Here is a 17,559-nt window from a genome sequence, read left to right as displayed (position 1 = left end):
GCTGTCCAGGCCCAGTCTTGAACTCCTGGCCTTAAGTGATCCTCCTGCCTTGGCCTCCCAAACACTGAGATCATAGATGTAAGCACCCAGCCAGAATCAGTTTAAAGAAAAAAAAATATATATATATCTTCTTGGGTCCAAATATTGGTTTAATTTATTTTATTACAACATAAAATATATACAAACATAAAATTTATTTATTTATTTTTTTGAGACAGAGTCTCACTCTGTTGCCCAGGCTGGAGTGCAGTGGTATGATCTCAGTTTACTGCCACCTCCGCCTCCCAGGTTCAAGTGATTCTCCTGCCTCAGCCTCCCGAGTGGCTGGGATTACAGCTGGGTGCCACCATGCCCGGCTAATTTTTGTGTTTTTAGTAGAGACAGGGTTTTGCCATGTTGGCCAGGCTGGTCTCAAACTCCTGACCTCAAGTGATCCACCCTCCTCAGCCTCTCAAAGTGCTGGGATTAGAGGCATGAACCACCACGCCTGGCTGGATACAAATATAAAATTGTAACTCCTATGTTCACAGTTCATATACAACATCACACCCAAAACGAATTTTAGTTAATGGCTATTAACTAAACAGAAAGAGACCATGTGGCTGGGTGTGGTGGTTCACACCTGTAACCCCAGCACTTTGGGATTACAGGTCTTTTTGAGCTCGACATGACTGGTCTATAGGTGCTGTGTCATGACACACACCATTCACCACTCTCCTCTGTGTGAACTACTGTGAAACCCTCTTTCTTTCAGCATTCATGATGCACGTTTGATCTTCACTTGGCAGGAATGCAACACGTACATATTAAGTGGGTCTCTATTTTTCTCTCTTTTTGTTGTTTTCTGAGATGGAGTCTTGCTCTGTTATTCAGGCTGAAGTGCAGTGGCGTGATCTCTGCTCACCGCAACCTCTGCCTCCCAGGTTCAAGCAATTCTTCTGCCTCAGCCTCCCGAGTAGCTGAGCATTACAGGTGTGCATCACCACACCTGGCTAATTTTTGTATTTTCAGTAGAAATGGGGTTTCACCATGTTAGCCAGGGTGGTCTTGAACTCTTGACCTCATGATCTGTCTGCCTCGGCCTCCCAAAGTACTGGGATTACAGGTGTGAGCCACCGTGCCTGGCCTAAATGATATCTTCTTTTCACCTTAGGCTAAGATTACTACAGTTGTACTACTTGTGGCCAACTCAGTAAAAAACACACGTGTTCAATATGGGCCTCGGGCAGAACTCAGTTATAAAAACAGGATCCAAAAAGTGTTTCTGTTAAATTTTAAGGTTGTCATCACAATGAAAACAGAAAATTAAAATATGTCTCATAGAGAACCCATGGGCCCAAGATTATCTTGAGATAATATTTTTTATTTATTTCTGTATGTTCCCTCGAGAGCTCATCTCAAGTAAGATTATGTGACTACCCTCAACCCCCAAAAGTAAGGCAGGTCCCCAATTATATATATATGCTTTATACCACCAGGTACTCTTTTATTTATTTATTTATTTATTTGAGACTGAGTCTGGCTCTGTTGCCCAGGCTGGAGTGCAGTGACGTGATTTTGGCTCACTGCAACCTCTGCCTCCTGGGTTCAAGCGATTCTCCTGCCTCAGCCTCCCGAGTAGCTGGGACTACAGGCACCCGCCACCATGGCTGGCTAATTTTTGTATTTTTAGTAGAGACAAGGTTTCACCATTTTGACCAGGCTGGTCTTGAACTCCTGACCTTGTTATCCGCCTGCCTCGGCCTCCCAAAGTGCTGGGATTACAGGCATGAGCCACTGCGCCCGGCCCACCACCAGGTACTCTTTCAATGCAATACAAGTTAAACAATTAATTATATGGTCATGTGTTTAATGCTGTGCTATCTTTGCCATTACAACACAAGTTCTGGTACAGTTATTAAGTCTGGTTTATTCACTGCTGTATCTTCAGTGCTCAGTACAATACTTTTCACATAAAAGATATATATATACACACACACACACACACACATATATACACACACACACACATGCACATATATATATATACACACACACATATATATATATTTTTGAGATGGAGTCTCACTTTGTTGCCCAGGCTGGAGTGCAGTGGCACAATCTTGGCTCACTGCAACCTTGGCCTCCTGGGTTCAAATGATTCTCCTGCCTCAGCCTCCCGAGTAGCTGGGACTACAGGCACGCACCACCATGCCTGGCTAATTTTTGTATTTTTAGTAGAGACGGCGTTTCACCATTTTGGCCAGGTTGGTGTCGAACTGCTGACCTCGTGATCCATCCGCCTCAGCCTCCCAAAGTGATGGGATTACAGGTGTGAGCCACTGTGTCCAGCCAAAGATATTTAATAAATAGTTTTTGAGTGATTAAGTGAAGCGGCTATAAATCAAGAGACTGGAGTGCAAGTCCTATCTTTACTTCTGCTTGTGCCATTGGCCAGTTATTTATCCTCTCGATCTCAATCTTCATATTCCATAAAATGAGACAAGTAGAGTAGATCAGAAATTCCCAAGCTTGGCGTCAACTGGAAGACCATTTAAACAATATAGATTATGGATTTCCACCTGTAGATACTCTGATTTATTAAGGCTAGGGTAAGCCAGATAATCTATTTTTAAAGCTCCTGAGTTTACAGTGTGCAGCTGAGGTTGGAAACCACTGCAGTAGCTCCATCATTCTATGATTCTTTGTATATATTAGTCCTTAAGTCAAATTAAGCATATAGTGATTGAGGCTAAATATTACCAGCTAAATAAATGTGCTAAATATTGCAAATATAGGGACTAGTAATATGAGGAATATTTAGATTTTTCTGACCCTAAAAATGTGTCATTTGGCTGGGAGACACACAAGTGATCTGATATGTTAATGAACACATTGGTAGCACAGAATGCTGCAAAAGGCAGACAGAAGGCTTTCAACTAAGTCTGATGCTTAGGGAAAGATTGCAAGAGATCAAATCTGACCATTGAAGGAAAGGTAGGGATTAATCAAGAGGGGAAGGCTTGTAATCAGAAAAGACAAAATGTGCAAAAGTCCAAGGACATGGGAAAATCTAGTTCACCAGAGTCCTGCAAGTAATTCACTAAAGTTGTAGCACAGCCAGAGGTAGGAGAGTTTAGCATTTTCTGGAGACAGAGCAGTTATTACAGTTCAGTGGCTGAGAGCAAGGATTTTTGAGCCAGAAAAATCTGGTTTAAATTCTGGTTTTGTCACACACAGCCTCTCTCTGCGAGTTGAGAAAATAACTTGTTCACACTCAATTTTCTTATCTGTAAAGTAGGGACAATACCTGTCTTATAAGATTACTATGAAGATTAAGTGAGGCAAAATGAGACAACATACATACAGCTCTTAACACAGTGCCTGGTAGATTGCAACCAAAAAATACATCCAAGAGAGCAAGTTCATTGCAGCTTTTCTTTGTGTATTTCAATTTTAATGGCTATACAGTACTGATATTATATTTAAACCTTTTTTAATGTAATTATTATTTTCACATAAAAAAATTCAAATAGTATAACAGGTTACTCAGGGAAAAGTGAAGAGATCTTCCTCAAACCCTTGTGTCTTTTATACTATTTGTTTTTCCTAGAGGCAACCAGGATATACCATTTTTTAACATGCCCTCTAGAGATATTCTGAAGTACATTTGATATAGCAATAAATTAGAAACAATAAAAATATTCATTACTTTGGGAAATGTCTGTGGAATAGCCACCCTTTGGATATTATGTAGTAATTTAAAAAAGCAGGCTGCAACATATGTGTTTATTGTGATATCTACCTTTTAAACAAACACAAAAATATAACATGAAAAATATAAATTTTATATTTATAATATTATTTAATTATTAAGAATTAGGTGCACTTTGTTTTGGTATTTTTGCAGTCTAACTTGACCTTTTTCTTTTTTTTTTTTTTGAGACGGAGTCTGGCTCTGTTGCCCAGGCTGGAGTGCAGTGGCCGGATCTCAGCTCACTGCAAGCCCCTCCTCCCGGGTTCACGCCATTCTCCTGCCTCAGCCTCCCGAGTAGCTGGGAGTACAGGCGCCTGCCACCTCGCCCGGCTAATTTTTTTTTTTTTTGTATTTTAAGTAGAGACGGGGTTTCACCGTGTTAGCCAGGATGGTCTCGATCTCCTGAACTCGTGATCCGCCCGTCTCGGCCTCCCAAAGTGCTGGGATTACAGGCTTGAGCCACCGCGCCCAGCCCGACCTTTTTCTATTTATATCTTAATGATATAACAGTTTGCTTAATGAATAAATGTATTTTCTGGTCTGCTAACTTGAAGGAGTTACTCCCAAAAGTAATTTAGTCATAGTGAAAGGATTGCTGAGTAGGTCTGTATGGTTCCAATTTAAAGCCTTACACACTAACACATTGCTTAGAATTCTATGATTGTCTTTCCTCTGAAGGCCTTGTAATTTTATTATTATAGCCTTCTAGTAGAAACAGCTAGGTGAATGCCTTAGTGTGATGGGACGTAATACATATCCTGAGGTACCAATGGCTATAAGGCTCATTACTGATTTAGTCATAGATATTTTACCTATATATCACATGCATACACATTAATTGAATGGTACATTTGGATTTCAGAAATGATCAAATGGAAAAAATCCTGTAGTCAAGTATACGTGATATTTAAATGACATTTCTGTATATTTTGTTAGAGACAGGTGAAAGAGGCAGCTTGTTACACTATAGGACTATGGAGACGTTCCATTAAGTATGATTTTTGTTTTCCAATATCTCATTCCTGTTTTCAAGTCATCTCAGCAGAAGAGGACATTGTTTGCATTACTTTCTTTTGGTTACAGTAGTTCAACAGTCTCAATTTCCTTCAGTTTTTTTTTTTTTTTCTTTTTTTGAAATGGAGCCTCACTCTGTCACCCAGGCTGGTGTGCAATGGTGCAGTCTCGGCTCACTGCACCCTCTGCCTCCTGGGTTCAAGCGATTCTCCCAACTCAGCCTCCCGAGTAGCTGGGACTACAAGTGCCCACCATCATGTCTGGCCAGTCTTTAGATTTTTCATAGAGATGGGGTTTCACTATGTTGGCCAGGCTGGTCTCGAACTCCTGACCTCATGATCCATCTGCCTCGGCCTCCCAAAGTGCTGGGATTACAGGCGTGAGTCACTGCGCCTGGCCTTTTTTTTTTTTTTTGAGAGAGTCTCACTCTGTCACCCAGGCTGGAGTGCAGTGGCATTATCTTGGCTCACTACAACTTCTCTGTCTCCTAGGTTGAAGAGATTCTCCTGCTTCAGCCTCCCAATTAGCTAGGACTACAGGCATGTGCCACCACACTTGGCTAATTTTTGTATTTTTAGTGGAGATGGGGTTTCATCATTTTGGCTAGGCTAGTCTCAAACTCCTGATCTCGAGATCCGCCCACCTGGGCCTCCCAACAGTTTTGTTTTTAAGTACATAACAATCTATGTATACACTGCCAGATTTCTTTTCTGTTTTCTTTTTCTTTTTTTCGAGATGGAGTTTTACTTTTGTCACCAGGGCTGGAGTGCAATGGCACAATCTCAGCTCACTGTAACCTCTGCCTTCTGAGTTCAAGCAATTCTCCTGCCTCAGCCTCCCGAGTAGCTGCGATTACAGGTGCCCACCACCAAGTCCAGCTAATTTTTTTGTATTTTTAGTAGAGATGGTGTTTCACCACGTTGGCCAGGCTGTTCTCAAACTCATGACCTCAGGTGATCCACTTACTTCGACCTCCCAAAGTGTGCTGGGATTATAGGCGTGAGCCACCATGCCTGGCCTTCTGCTTTCTTTTTTTTGTTTGAGGTGGGTAGTAATGGAAGCGGATGCATACTTGTCACACTAATGATACTAGAAATCAGATAATGTAATACATATGCCACGTTACATGACACACCTAGTGAAGTTTAGGATGGTATAAGTTATCTAAACACTTAATATTTGATCATAAAGATATATTTATGTATTATATTTATATAATAAATTATATTGTCATAATAAACATTCTATATTTAGTTTCATATAGGTTCAGGGCAGGTTGTGCTACCAAATGAGTTTATGCCAGACTTACAGAAAGATATTTTATTGGCCAGGTGTGGTGGCTCACGCCTGTAATCCCAGCACTTTGGGAGGCCGAGACGGGCAGATCACGAGGTCAGGAGATCGAGACCATCCTGGCTAACATGGTGAAACCCCATCTCTACTAAAAATACAAAAAACTAGCCGGGTCTGGTGGCAGGCCACTGTTGTCCCAGCTACTCCAGAGGCTGAGGCAGGACAATGGCGTGAACCTGGGAGGCGGAGCTTGCAGTGAGCCGAGATCCAGCCTGGGCGACAGAGTGAGACTCAGTCTCAAAAACAAAAAAACAAAGATATTTTATTACACACATTTGGTCATGGACTCTTATTCTCTCTCTCTCTCTCTTTCTTTTTTTTTTTTTTATGAGACGGAGTCTGGCTCTGTTGCCCAGGCTGGAGTGCAGTGGCTGGATCTCAGCTTACTGCAAGCCCCATCTCCCGGGTTCATGCCATTCTCTTTCTAATACACATAAATGTGTATGTGTTTGTATATTGTATGTATATATCATATACATATGTATATATAAACATACACACACACTTATGTACAGTTCTTATATCCTATATATGTTTCCTATGTCTAGCCAAAGGTGTTAGAGTCAGTAGCTTTATTATTTAATAAACAATTTAATTTAATGTCCTTTTTCATTCACATGTTTTGTTTGGCTGTGAAGGGCATTTTTCTCTTCTGTCAAGGTGCAGTGTGGGAACATCAGTGATTTGAAGAAATAATTAGGCTCTTTTTCTTAGCAATTCTGCTGTATCAGTAGGGAATGGAAACGACCATTAAGAACATTCCCAAAGCATAAACTTTACAAACAGACAGAGTCTAATTTGAATCCCAGCTCTACTGTTAGTTGGCACACTAATGACATGTCAACAGGGGCTCATGTAAGTCCACCTTGGATACAAGTAGATTGTCAATTGTAGAAGCTGGTTAGTGATTAACTGGAAAAGAGGAAAAGAATAGTGGCTGGAAGAGCAAAAGGGAAGTAGCCAGATTGTAATACTTTATTTCTTTTTCTTTTTCTTTTCTTTCTTTCTTTTTTTTTTTTTTTGAGACAGAGTCTCACTCTGTTGCTCAGGCTGGAGTGCAGTGGCCCGATCTCTGCTCACTGCAAGCTCTGCCTCCCGGGTTCACGCCATTCTCCTGCCTCAGCCTCCCAAGTAACTGGGACCACAAGTGCCCGCCACCACGCTCAGCTAATTTTTTGTATTTTTAGTAGAGACGGGGTTTCACCGTGTTAACCAGGATGGTCTTGATCTCCTGACCTCGTGATCCGCCTGCCTTGGCCTCCCAAAGTGCTGGGATTACAGGCGTGAGCCACTGTGCCCCACGTGTAATACTTTGTTTCTTGATTTTGGTGGTTGTTGCACCAGTATGTGAACTGTGATTATTCATCAGGCTGTATAACCTATGCACAGTACTTTCTGTGTGTACTATTTATGTGTGTATTATTTAATAAAATGTTTATAAGAGTGATAGTCTGAATCTTTGTGTCCCCCACAAACTGATATGTTGAAACCTAATCCCCAGGGCAATGGTATTAAGAGGTGGGGCCTTTGAAAGACAATTAGGTCAGGAGGGCTCCATGCTCGGGAATGGGATCATAATCCTTACAAAAGGGGCTTGAGGGAGCTTGTTTGCCCCTTCTGTCACATGAGGATAAATAGAAGGAACCATCTGTGAAGCACAGAGGAAGCCCTCACGAGACACTGAATCTGCTGGCACTTTGACCTTAAACTTCCCACCCTCCAGAACCATGACCAATAAATTTATGTTGTTTTAAAATTACCCAGTCTAGGCCAGGCACGGTGGCTCATGCCTGTAATCCCAGCACTCTGAGAGTGGGCAGAACACTTGAGGCCAGGAGTTCAAGACCAGCCTGGTCAATAAGGTGAAACCTCATCTCTACTAAAAATACAAAAACTGGCCAGGCGTGATGGCAGGAGCCTGTAATCCCAGCTGCTCGGGAGGCTGAGGCACAAGAATCGCTTGGATCCTGGAGGCAGAGGTTGCAGTGACCCAAGATAGCGCCACTGCACTCCAGCCTGGGTGACACAGCGAGACACTGTCATGCTATTTCTGAAATTCTGGGGCGTAGAGGACTACGTGCTGGCAGACCAGACGTTTCTGATAAGTCCTGCTCTTGCAAACGAAGCAAGGCGTTCTGATAAGTCTTGCTCTTGCAAACGAAGCAGGGCGTTCCTTCCCTACAAACAGGAAGGACAAAGGAGCCAGTTGCAAACAGTTGACCCTGGGGACTTGTTTATGTGTAAACATCTTGAAAATCCAGAAAGTCAGGGAAAGGTCAGAAAAACAACAATGTGTCTTGTGACTTGGCAACATTCCACAAACGATTGTATAAAATAAAGCGCCATTCAGGGTGGCCGCCATGTTTGTCTTGTCTTGTGTTGTCTTGTGTGTTCATTCCTTTGTTTAGGAAACATGCGGACCCCAACACTGGGGTGTAAGTCACCAATACTTAGATGTGATTATCATGAAATAGAATCAACTGCATAAATGGTTTCGTTTTTTATTACATGAATATACTAAAAACAACTCAGAAGAAAAATTACCAGCATCATATATACATATTTTTTACTCTGAAGACTAGTGTTTTATGAAACACAGTTTAAGAAATGTTGGTTTAGGCCAGGGGTGGTGGCTCATGCCTGTAATCCCAGCACTCTAGGAGGCTGAGGTGGGCAGATTGAAAGGACACAAAGATAGATGTGTACCCGCCCCCCACCCGCTACACCCTTGTTCTGCCCTCTAATCTTTGCACATACCAGAGATTTCGTAAGTTCTGTGAGTACCTGGTTTTCTGCAAGTACCAGAGATTTTGTTTTGCACATACCAGAGATTTTGTAAGTTCTGAGGCAAGGTCACAAGACGTGTTTAAGTAAGATAAACTCTTGCTGCCATAAACCTGCTCTCCCGCCTCAAAGTTTGAACCAAAATATCAGAAATGGCAGGAACCAATCATAGTTAGCCAAATCGCCTTGTTCAAACACTAGCCAATCATATATCTGATTTGTATAATAACTCTATGCCCACTTTTCTTAGACTATATAACATTGTTCGGAGCTGAGTGGGGGAGCTCTCCTGCCCGTCTCGTTTCACGAGTGAGGGAGAGTTCCAGGTTCGAACCTGTAGTAAAGATCCTTGCTGCTTAGCTTTGACTCTGGACTCTGGTGGTCTTCTTCGGGGAATAAACGGTCTGGGCATAACAAGATCACCTGAGGTCAGGAGTTCAAGACCAGCCTGGCCAATATGGTGAAACTCCGTCTTTACTAAAAATACAAATATTAGCCGGGTGTGGTGGTGCACACCTGTAATCCCAGCTATTTGGGAGGCTGAGACAGGAGAATTGCTCCAACCCAAGGCACAGAGGTTGCAGTGAGCCAAGATTATGCCACTGCACTCCAGCCTGGGTGACAGAGTGAGTCTCAGTCTCAAAGAAAAAAAAGAAAAGAAGAAATGTTGGTTTAGATTTCAATCTTTTGAGTAAAAGGAAGCCATTTAGTATTTTAAGAATGAGAATGACAGTCTCATTTTCAGTAGGGGGAATGTGAAGGCTAGAATAGAAGTAGAGAAATAATAGATATGGGAATATTTCAGTAGTTAATGGGAGGTATGATAAGAATCTTAACCAAGACCAGCAGGGTCAATTGAGAAGAGAGAATTGATCCAAGAAATTTCAAGGTGGTAAAACTGACAGGCTTAATGACTATGGTGGATACCTGAAAGGAAGACCCATGCCCAGATCTCTCTGCAAGGATATTCAGTTACTCCATTTTCTGGGAGTGCCAGTTTCTGAAAATTATTATTATTATTATTATTTTCGAGATGGAATCTCATTCTGTCATCCAGGTGTGATCTCGGCTCATTGCAACCTCCGCCTCCCGGGTTCAAGTGATTCTTCTGCCTCAGCCTCCCGAGTAGCTGGGACTACAGGCACATGTCATCACACCCGGCTAATTTTTGTATTTTTAATAGAGATGGGGTTTCACCATATTGGCCAGGCTGGGCTCGAACTCCTGACCTTATGACCCGCCCACCTTGGCCTCCCAAAGTCCTGGGATTACAGGCCTGAGCCATTGTGCCCAGCCTGAAAATTATTTTAAAAATATTTATGTAATAAGAAACTAAACAATTTATGCAGGTTTTGGTTTTTTTTTCCAAGGTGAGATCTTGCTTTTTTGCCCAGGCTGCAGTGCAGTGGCTCTCAGCTCACTGCAACCTCTGCCTCCCAGATTCAAGTGATTCTCCTGCCTCAGCCTACCAAGTAGCTGGGACTACAGACACGCGCCACCACGCCTGGCTAATTTTTTGTATTTTTTAAGTAGAGACAGGGTTTCACTATGTTGGCCAGGCTGGGCTTGAACTCCTGATCTCAAGTGATCCGCCCACCTTGGCCTCCCAAAGTGCTGGGATTACAGGTGTGAGCCACTGCACTTGGCTTATGCAATTCTTTTCAATATTTCATGATAACCACTTCTAAGTATTGGTGACCTATACTTCAGGACTTCAGAAGTAGCATCAGAGACCTCCTAATAAAAAACATGGCATCTTCATTTTGCAAACTGACTCCTGCTATTCCCAGCTTCTGGGAGTGCCATTGGCAAATCGTCTTCAGTCGCCAGCCTCTTCAGGGATTGCCTCAATTGCAGAGAAACCTTTCCCATATCTAATGAGTGGTCAGGAGGGCTTCATGGCTCCATGGCTCCAGAGCTAAGCTCCATAGGCTTAGCTTCATGGCTCCCGTGCGACCTGTGCAGTCACACAGAAGGGGGCCAGTGCATGGTGTAATATTTCCTGTCACTTTCTTACAATTTGTAATTTTTATTTTTTATTTTTTTTTTATTATTTTTTTTGAGATGGAGTCTCGCGCTGTCGCCCAGGCTGGAGTGCAGTGGCCGGATCTAAGCTCACTGCAAGCTCCGCCTCCAGGGTTTGCGCCATTCTCCTGCCTCAGTCTCCCGGGTAGCTGGGACTACAGGCGCCCGCCACCTCACCCGGCTAGTTTTTTGTATTTTTTAGTAGAGACGGGGTTTCACCGTGTTAGCCAGGATGGTCTCGATCTCCTGACCTCGTGATCCGCCTGTCTCGGCCTCCCAAAGTGCTGGGATTGCAGGCTTGAGCCACTGCGCCCGGCCAATTTGTAATTTTTAAACAAGGAGTTCTGCATCTTCATTTCACACTGGGCCCTGGAGATCATATAGCCATTACTAATGTGGTAGTATAAAGGCCTTGCCATATGAGCTCATCTCAGAGTAACTCTGAAAAGTCACTCGAGCTTCGGAGCTCTCCATGGAGTCAGGTGAGGCAGTTATTGGGCCTTCATTACAGTTTGACTCCATTTCTCTTCCTGCTGAGTCCTGCCTGTTTCCCCTTCCCTCTTCAGGTATTGGTCCCAAGAACTCTCCTTAATAAACTGCCTGCTCACAAACCTCCATCTCAGAGTTTGCTTCCTCGGGAACTCAGTGTGCAACCGTGACATTTGGCTGTGGAAGCTGACCGTGAAAGAGGAGTCAAGGACACCCCTGACATGTTTTGTTTTGACTTAGTGGCTGATGGTGCCATTCACAGATGAGGGGGCCCAAAAGAGGAAACATTTTGGAAAGAAAAAATAATGAGGTCGTTGTATTAGAATTTAATACTTCAGTTTTGTATGTTTGATTTTGATATGACTGAAGGCCATCCAGGTAGAGACGGGATATTAATCTGGAGTTCCACAGAGACATTTGGGCTGGGGCCTTGAGCTGATTCTAAAGAGTGAATGTCATTGTTTACGAATGATAAACAAAGAGGGGGCTAAGAAGAGACAATCTCCATCTAAGAACTGAGCAAAAGGATCCAGCAAAAGGATGGAGAAGGAATAGCTTGGGAGAAAGAAAGAGAGTTAGGAGAGAATGTTCATGGATGGAAAGCTGAGTGAAGTGAACTGAAATGAATGGCATTTGGAGGTAAGAAAGGGGAGACCAATGACCCATGGCATTTCATCCTGAAATGTGGCCATGAAAGGAAGACAAGGGACTGGGGCAACTGGAAAGGCAACAAGGTCAAGGAAGAGAGTTTTAAACTTATTTTTGTTAAGATGAAAGACATTTGAGAGTGCTTATTTTGTAAAATAAGACAAAACTGTACACTTTTCATAGAAGAGGCCTGATTAGATTCAGAATGACTGACAAAATTAAGTGATAACTCTTCTGTTAGTCTTCAAATCAAGCCTTCACCACTTTCTCCCTCTCTCCCCTTAAAATAGCGGTCTTGGCTGGGCGCAGTGCCTCACACCTGTAATTCCAGCACTTTGGGAGGCCGAGGCGGGTGGATCACCAGGGCAGAAAATCGAGACCATCCTGGCCGACATGGTGAAACCCCATTTCTACTAAAAATACAAAAATTAGCTTGGTGTGGTGGCACGTGCCTGTAATCCCAGCTACTTGGGAGGCTGAAGCAGAAGAATCGCTTGAACCAGGGAGTTGGAGGTTGCAGTGAGCCAAGATTGTGCCACTACACTCTAGCCTGATGATAGAGCGAGACTCCATCTCAAAAAAGAAAAAAAAAAAGTAGTCTTCAGTTGTAATGTTTTCTATGTGGAAATTTTCTGAAAATTCTTCAAAAAGAGTGCTTCTTTTATGCCATAGGAAATGATGAGATCAGTATACCCAATTCATCCTGGTTTCACAGACTTGCAGAGTGGCAAATCACTAGAGGGCAAACATCACACTGCCTTAGAAATGGAGCTGGTATTGGTGAATTCAAGAAGAGCAAAGAAGAGGACCAAAAGGAGGAGGAAGAGGGAAGATTTTAATGCTGTGCAGTGGTGCTCAGGTCTAGGTCAAGAACAATGAGTCTCATACGGTCGTCTCTTGACTTTGGCTATCATGGTAGGGCTTTACTGACAAGCTGGGTAATAACAGGGAAATCCTATTCCTTTTGCTTTCAAAATTTATTTTGTCTTTATTTCACTTGACCCAATTCATTTATTATTTCAGCAATATTTGTTGAACACTATCATGATTAATCAGGCACACCAGGTGCTGGTGACAAGAACAGTGAACAAAACAGACAAAAATTCTTATAATCATGGAGCATATATTATAGTATGGAGATAAAAAATAAGTGCAATAAGCTAATGCATACAGTATGCTACAAGCCGTAAGCTGTTGTATGTTGTGGAGAAAATAAAGCAGGGAAAAAGGAATCAGAGAATGGCGGAGGGGTTTGCAGTCAGACTACCTGCTTAGCTGCGTCCTGCACAAGGATATTTGGGCAGAGATAAGTATGAGCTGACATCCAGCCATCTTCTGGTGAGAAGGTGCCTTTTTCTGAGTAATGACAGGGCTCCAAAAGCCTCAGGTACTGACCAAAATGTTAATCTCTGCCTTTAAATGGGACACTTTCGAAATGTCCTTCTGGCGATATCGAGTTCTTAAGCTTTTGAACGCGTTGGATATAAGCTTTTGCCAAGGTTTTAAAATTTTATACTATAACTTTAAACATTTTTGTAGATGAGAAAATCACGTATTATAGAATTAAAATCTTATTCAAGTCTAACAACTTTCCATCAGTTGTATTTACTTTGTCTATATGGCCTGGTAGGCTCTTACGGGAGAGGAGCAAATGGGTTGATGAGATTCCCTTCAGAGAATCAGAGTCAGGCTGAGCATTCTTCCATACGTGGCACTGTTGTTGTCTTTGGACTGATTATGTGAAGAGTAAACCCAGCATCTTCCTAGGACTCCAAGGAAAGTTGCATATTCTGTAATTTATAGGGCCTCACAATTTTTCTAATTAAAAATGAATATAACTTCTGCCCTTTTTAAGCATAGCACATATGTTCTGTCTCCCAATGTTCCTTACTGAGAGATAATGGCCTGGCAGTGTAGGCTAATTTCTTGAGTATTTTAAGTTGGAAGCCAATTAGCCCTCCCTATCTAAAGCACATTTTGACATTTTCTTCCCAAGACAAGCCAGTCTTGACTTTCTGCCCCTCTCTTGGTACAGATAGTGCATATTACATGTATTAAATTATAATTATTTTAATAAAAAATTAAGATTGCAGTTTGAAAACATAGTCTACTTAGAGATACCAAGTTGTGGAGTGTGCTATGTAAAATGAGTACAAAATTTTCACTGAACATCTTCTTTCCCTTGATACCACTAATTTTTTTTTTTTTTTTTGAGACAGAGTTTCACTTTGTCATCCAGGCTGGAGTGCAGTGGCACAATCTCAGCTCACTGCAAACTTCACCTTCCGGGTTCAAGTGATCCTCCTGCCTCAGCCTCCCCAGTAGCTGGGATTACAAGCATGTGTCACCATGCCTGGCTATTTGTTTTATATTTTTTATTTATTTTATTTTATTTATTTATTATTTATTATTTTTTGAGACAGAGTTTTGCTCTTGTCACCTAGGCTGGAGTGCAATGGCATGATCTCAGCATACTGCAACCTCCAACATCTGGGTTCAAGCGATTCTCCTGCCTTAGCCTCCTGAGTAGCTGGTACTACAGATGTGCACCACTAGGCCCAGCTAATTTTTTTTTTTTTTTTTTTTTTTGAGACAGAGTCTTGCTCTGTTGCCAGGCTGGAGTGCAGTGGCATGATCTTGGCTCACTGTAACCTCTGCCTCCCAAATTAAAGCGATTCTCCTGCCTCAGCCTCCCATGTAGCTAGGATTCCAGGCGCCCGCCACTATGCCTGGCTAATTATTGTATTTTTAGTGGAGATAGGGTTTCACCATGTTGGCCAGGATGGTCTTTTTTTTTTTTTTTTTTTTTTTTTTTTTGAGACGGAGTCTCGCTCTGTCGCCCGGGCTGGAGTGCAGTGGCCGGATCTCAGCTCACTGCAAGTTCCGCCTCCCGGGTTTACGCCATTCTCCTGCCTCAGCCTCCCGAGTAGCTGGGACTACAGGCGCCTGCCACCTCGCCCGGCTAGTTTTTTTGTATTTTTTATTAGAGACGGGGTTTCACCGTGTTAGCCAGGATGGTCTCGATCTCCTGACCTCGTGATCCGCCCTTCTCGGCCTCCCAAAGTGCTGGGATTACAGGCTTGAGCCACCGCGCCTGGCCGGCCAGGATGGTCTTGATCTCTTGACCTCGTGATCCACCCGCCTCAGCCTCCCAAAGTGCTAGGATTACAGGCATGAGCCACTGCGCCCGCCATTTTTTTTTTTTTTTTGTATTTTTAGTAGAGATGGGGTTTCACCACTTTAGCCATGCTGGTCTCGAACTCCTGACCTCAGGTGATCTGCCAGCGTTGGCCTCCCAAAGTGCTGTGGTTATAGGCATGAACCACCATGCCAAGCCTTTATTTTTGGTAGAAATGGGGTTTCACCATGTTGGCCAGGCTGGTCTCAAACTCCTGACCTCAAGTGACCTGCCGCCTCTGCCTCCCAAAGTGTTGGGATTACAGGCGTGAGCCACCGTGCCTGGCCAATATTTGATTCCTACCTTTTATTTCCCTTGCAATTTCTGTTTTGCTTTGATCAACTGATTTTGTCCTATAAGTTTCTGTGCTGTCTTTTAGTGAGGATGAGACGATGGCATTAGCCTCAGAATTATAGAAAAACTCAATTTAAAATTGTTAAAGGAGAAGATAGAAAAGGACATTAGCTTGTATGGAAGAAGAGGGTTTGTCATTCTAACCATTCTGGAGTGGATGAAAGTTAAATGTGAATTAGAATTATTGAGTCTCGGTGTCTTTTTTCTATTTGTGCTATTTCTCTCTTCCGCGCCCGGCCACATTTTCTTTGTATCTACTGACTAAGGGATACAGATCTTCTTCCAATACAGAGTGTGATTGCAGCACAATTACAATTGAAACAAAAAGGAGAAGCTGACTTTGCTGAAAATATGCCATATTCATTCTGAATTCCTTTAAACTGCAGCACATATGCTTGTAATCATGACAATACGAATTTGTAAGAAAAGGAAGAGATAAAAGATCTGCCTTCCTTCCCTGCAAAATGGCATCACACATGACGGTCAGAGACTGAATGTACAAATAAATGAACAATGGTTGGACCATATATAAAAAAAAAATAGAACTCTGAATTATGCAGCAACCTGCCTTGGAAACTAACTTCTTTATCTACAATAAATAGTTCAGGACGCCAACCTGCTACAAGTTGCGGGGACCCACTTGAAACACGAGAGTTGATATGAAGATTATTTTAAACTGAAGATATCTGAGATTCAACAGATACAGAGGATAGCATCCTTGGAGCTTGTCTTATCTGATTAACAGCAGCAACTTCTGAAAAATGAGGCTACATAAATCCCCTCTCCTGGGGAGTTTCATGGCCATGAAGAAGACGGAAAGACCACCCACATCTGCATAAACAAACATTACAGCAAATTTTCTTAACTCCTGTTTGTTCTCCTAGAAACTCATTTGTTTTCCTAAAGAAACCTATTTGTTCTATGAGAGCCATTTCTGCCCTCTCCCTTTTCTCTACTAAATTACGTATGAACCTCTAACTTCAATTAGCAAGCTACTTCTTCGTTGTATGCGAAGAAAACTTTTTTTTTTCCTTTTTAATCTTTCTTTCGTCAGTATAGGCCCCAGGTACTGAAGATAAGAAAAGAATATAGAGAAGTTTTTCTTCTGACAGATTTGCTGGAAGCCAGGTTGCTATCGCTAGTAACAATCCAGGAAGCTAACGGATAACTTCTGTAACAACTGGCCCCACACGGCCAGGACTTGATTAATAACTGACATCTACCCTAATTTTTGTGCCTACATCCAATTTAAGACCAAACAGAGAAAGCGAAACATGCACCCCTAACCGATCATGCAGTATGCCCCTACTTCTGTTTAGCCCGCTTACAGCTTCTCCATGGCAACAGCCTCCAATCAGGATACACCTGAACCCTTCCGTCCCCACCCAACACCCCACTATAAAGTGTTCTCATTTCTCTGCCTTTGAATCACTGCCAAAACACAGCGACAGTAGTTGACTCCCTTGCAGTATAGCAGGCTGTGAAAAAATAGCATTTGCTTTTCTCATTTGATTGGTCATTTATTTCTATAACCATGTGTTTCATTCATGCAATTCAGAAGTTTCTTTGGAATAACTTGTACAGTAAACTAAAAAATATTTATTTGCTATGATACTTTCTATATATTTTCTGCTTATTTAAGTTCCCACTGAGGTTTTGAAATTCTCCCTGATGCTGGTAGTACAAAAATCTCATTTGAAGCAAATCAATTAATCCTGAAGATGACTGAAAGATCAATATGAGATAGCTGCAGATAAACCAACTATTCTCTAAGCTCTAGGACACCTTTGAACAGCACAAACATTCTGCATTTTAATACAAGTATTTACACACTGATTTCAGTTGCAAAGAAATGAGAAACTTCAATTATAAAAAGCTTGGGACTATGAAAACCCAGCATTTTGTCTAAACATCTTTTGTTGTTGTTCTTGTTTAAAAAAGAAGGCTTCGGGCCTGGTGGCGCCCACCTGTAGTCCCA

General features: G+C 42.3%; 1 long non-coding RNA gene across 1 annotated transcript in view; it reads left to right on the top strand.

Annotated features, from left to right (window-relative positions):
* LOC126947835 (uncharacterized) overlaps positions 1-17,188 on the top strand; it is a 55,484-nt gene extending 38,296 nt beyond the window's left edge. Inside the window, exon 3 of the long non-coding RNA XR_007723215.1 lies at positions 16,641-17,188. This is a non-coding gene — a long non-coding RNA (uncharacterized LOC126947835). The remainder of the gene's footprint in view (positions 1-16,640) is intronic.
* Positions 17,189-17,559: the final 371 nt, after the last annotated feature.

Source organism: Macaca thibetana, chromosome 2, assembly GCF_024542745.1.
Source record: "Macaca thibetana thibetana isolate TM-01 chromosome 2, ASM2454274v1, whole genome shotgun sequence".
NCBI lineage: Eukaryota > Metazoa > Chordata > Mammalia > Primates > Cercopithecidae > Macaca > Macaca thibetana.
This window is presented reverse-complemented; position numbering and strand designations above follow the sequence as displayed.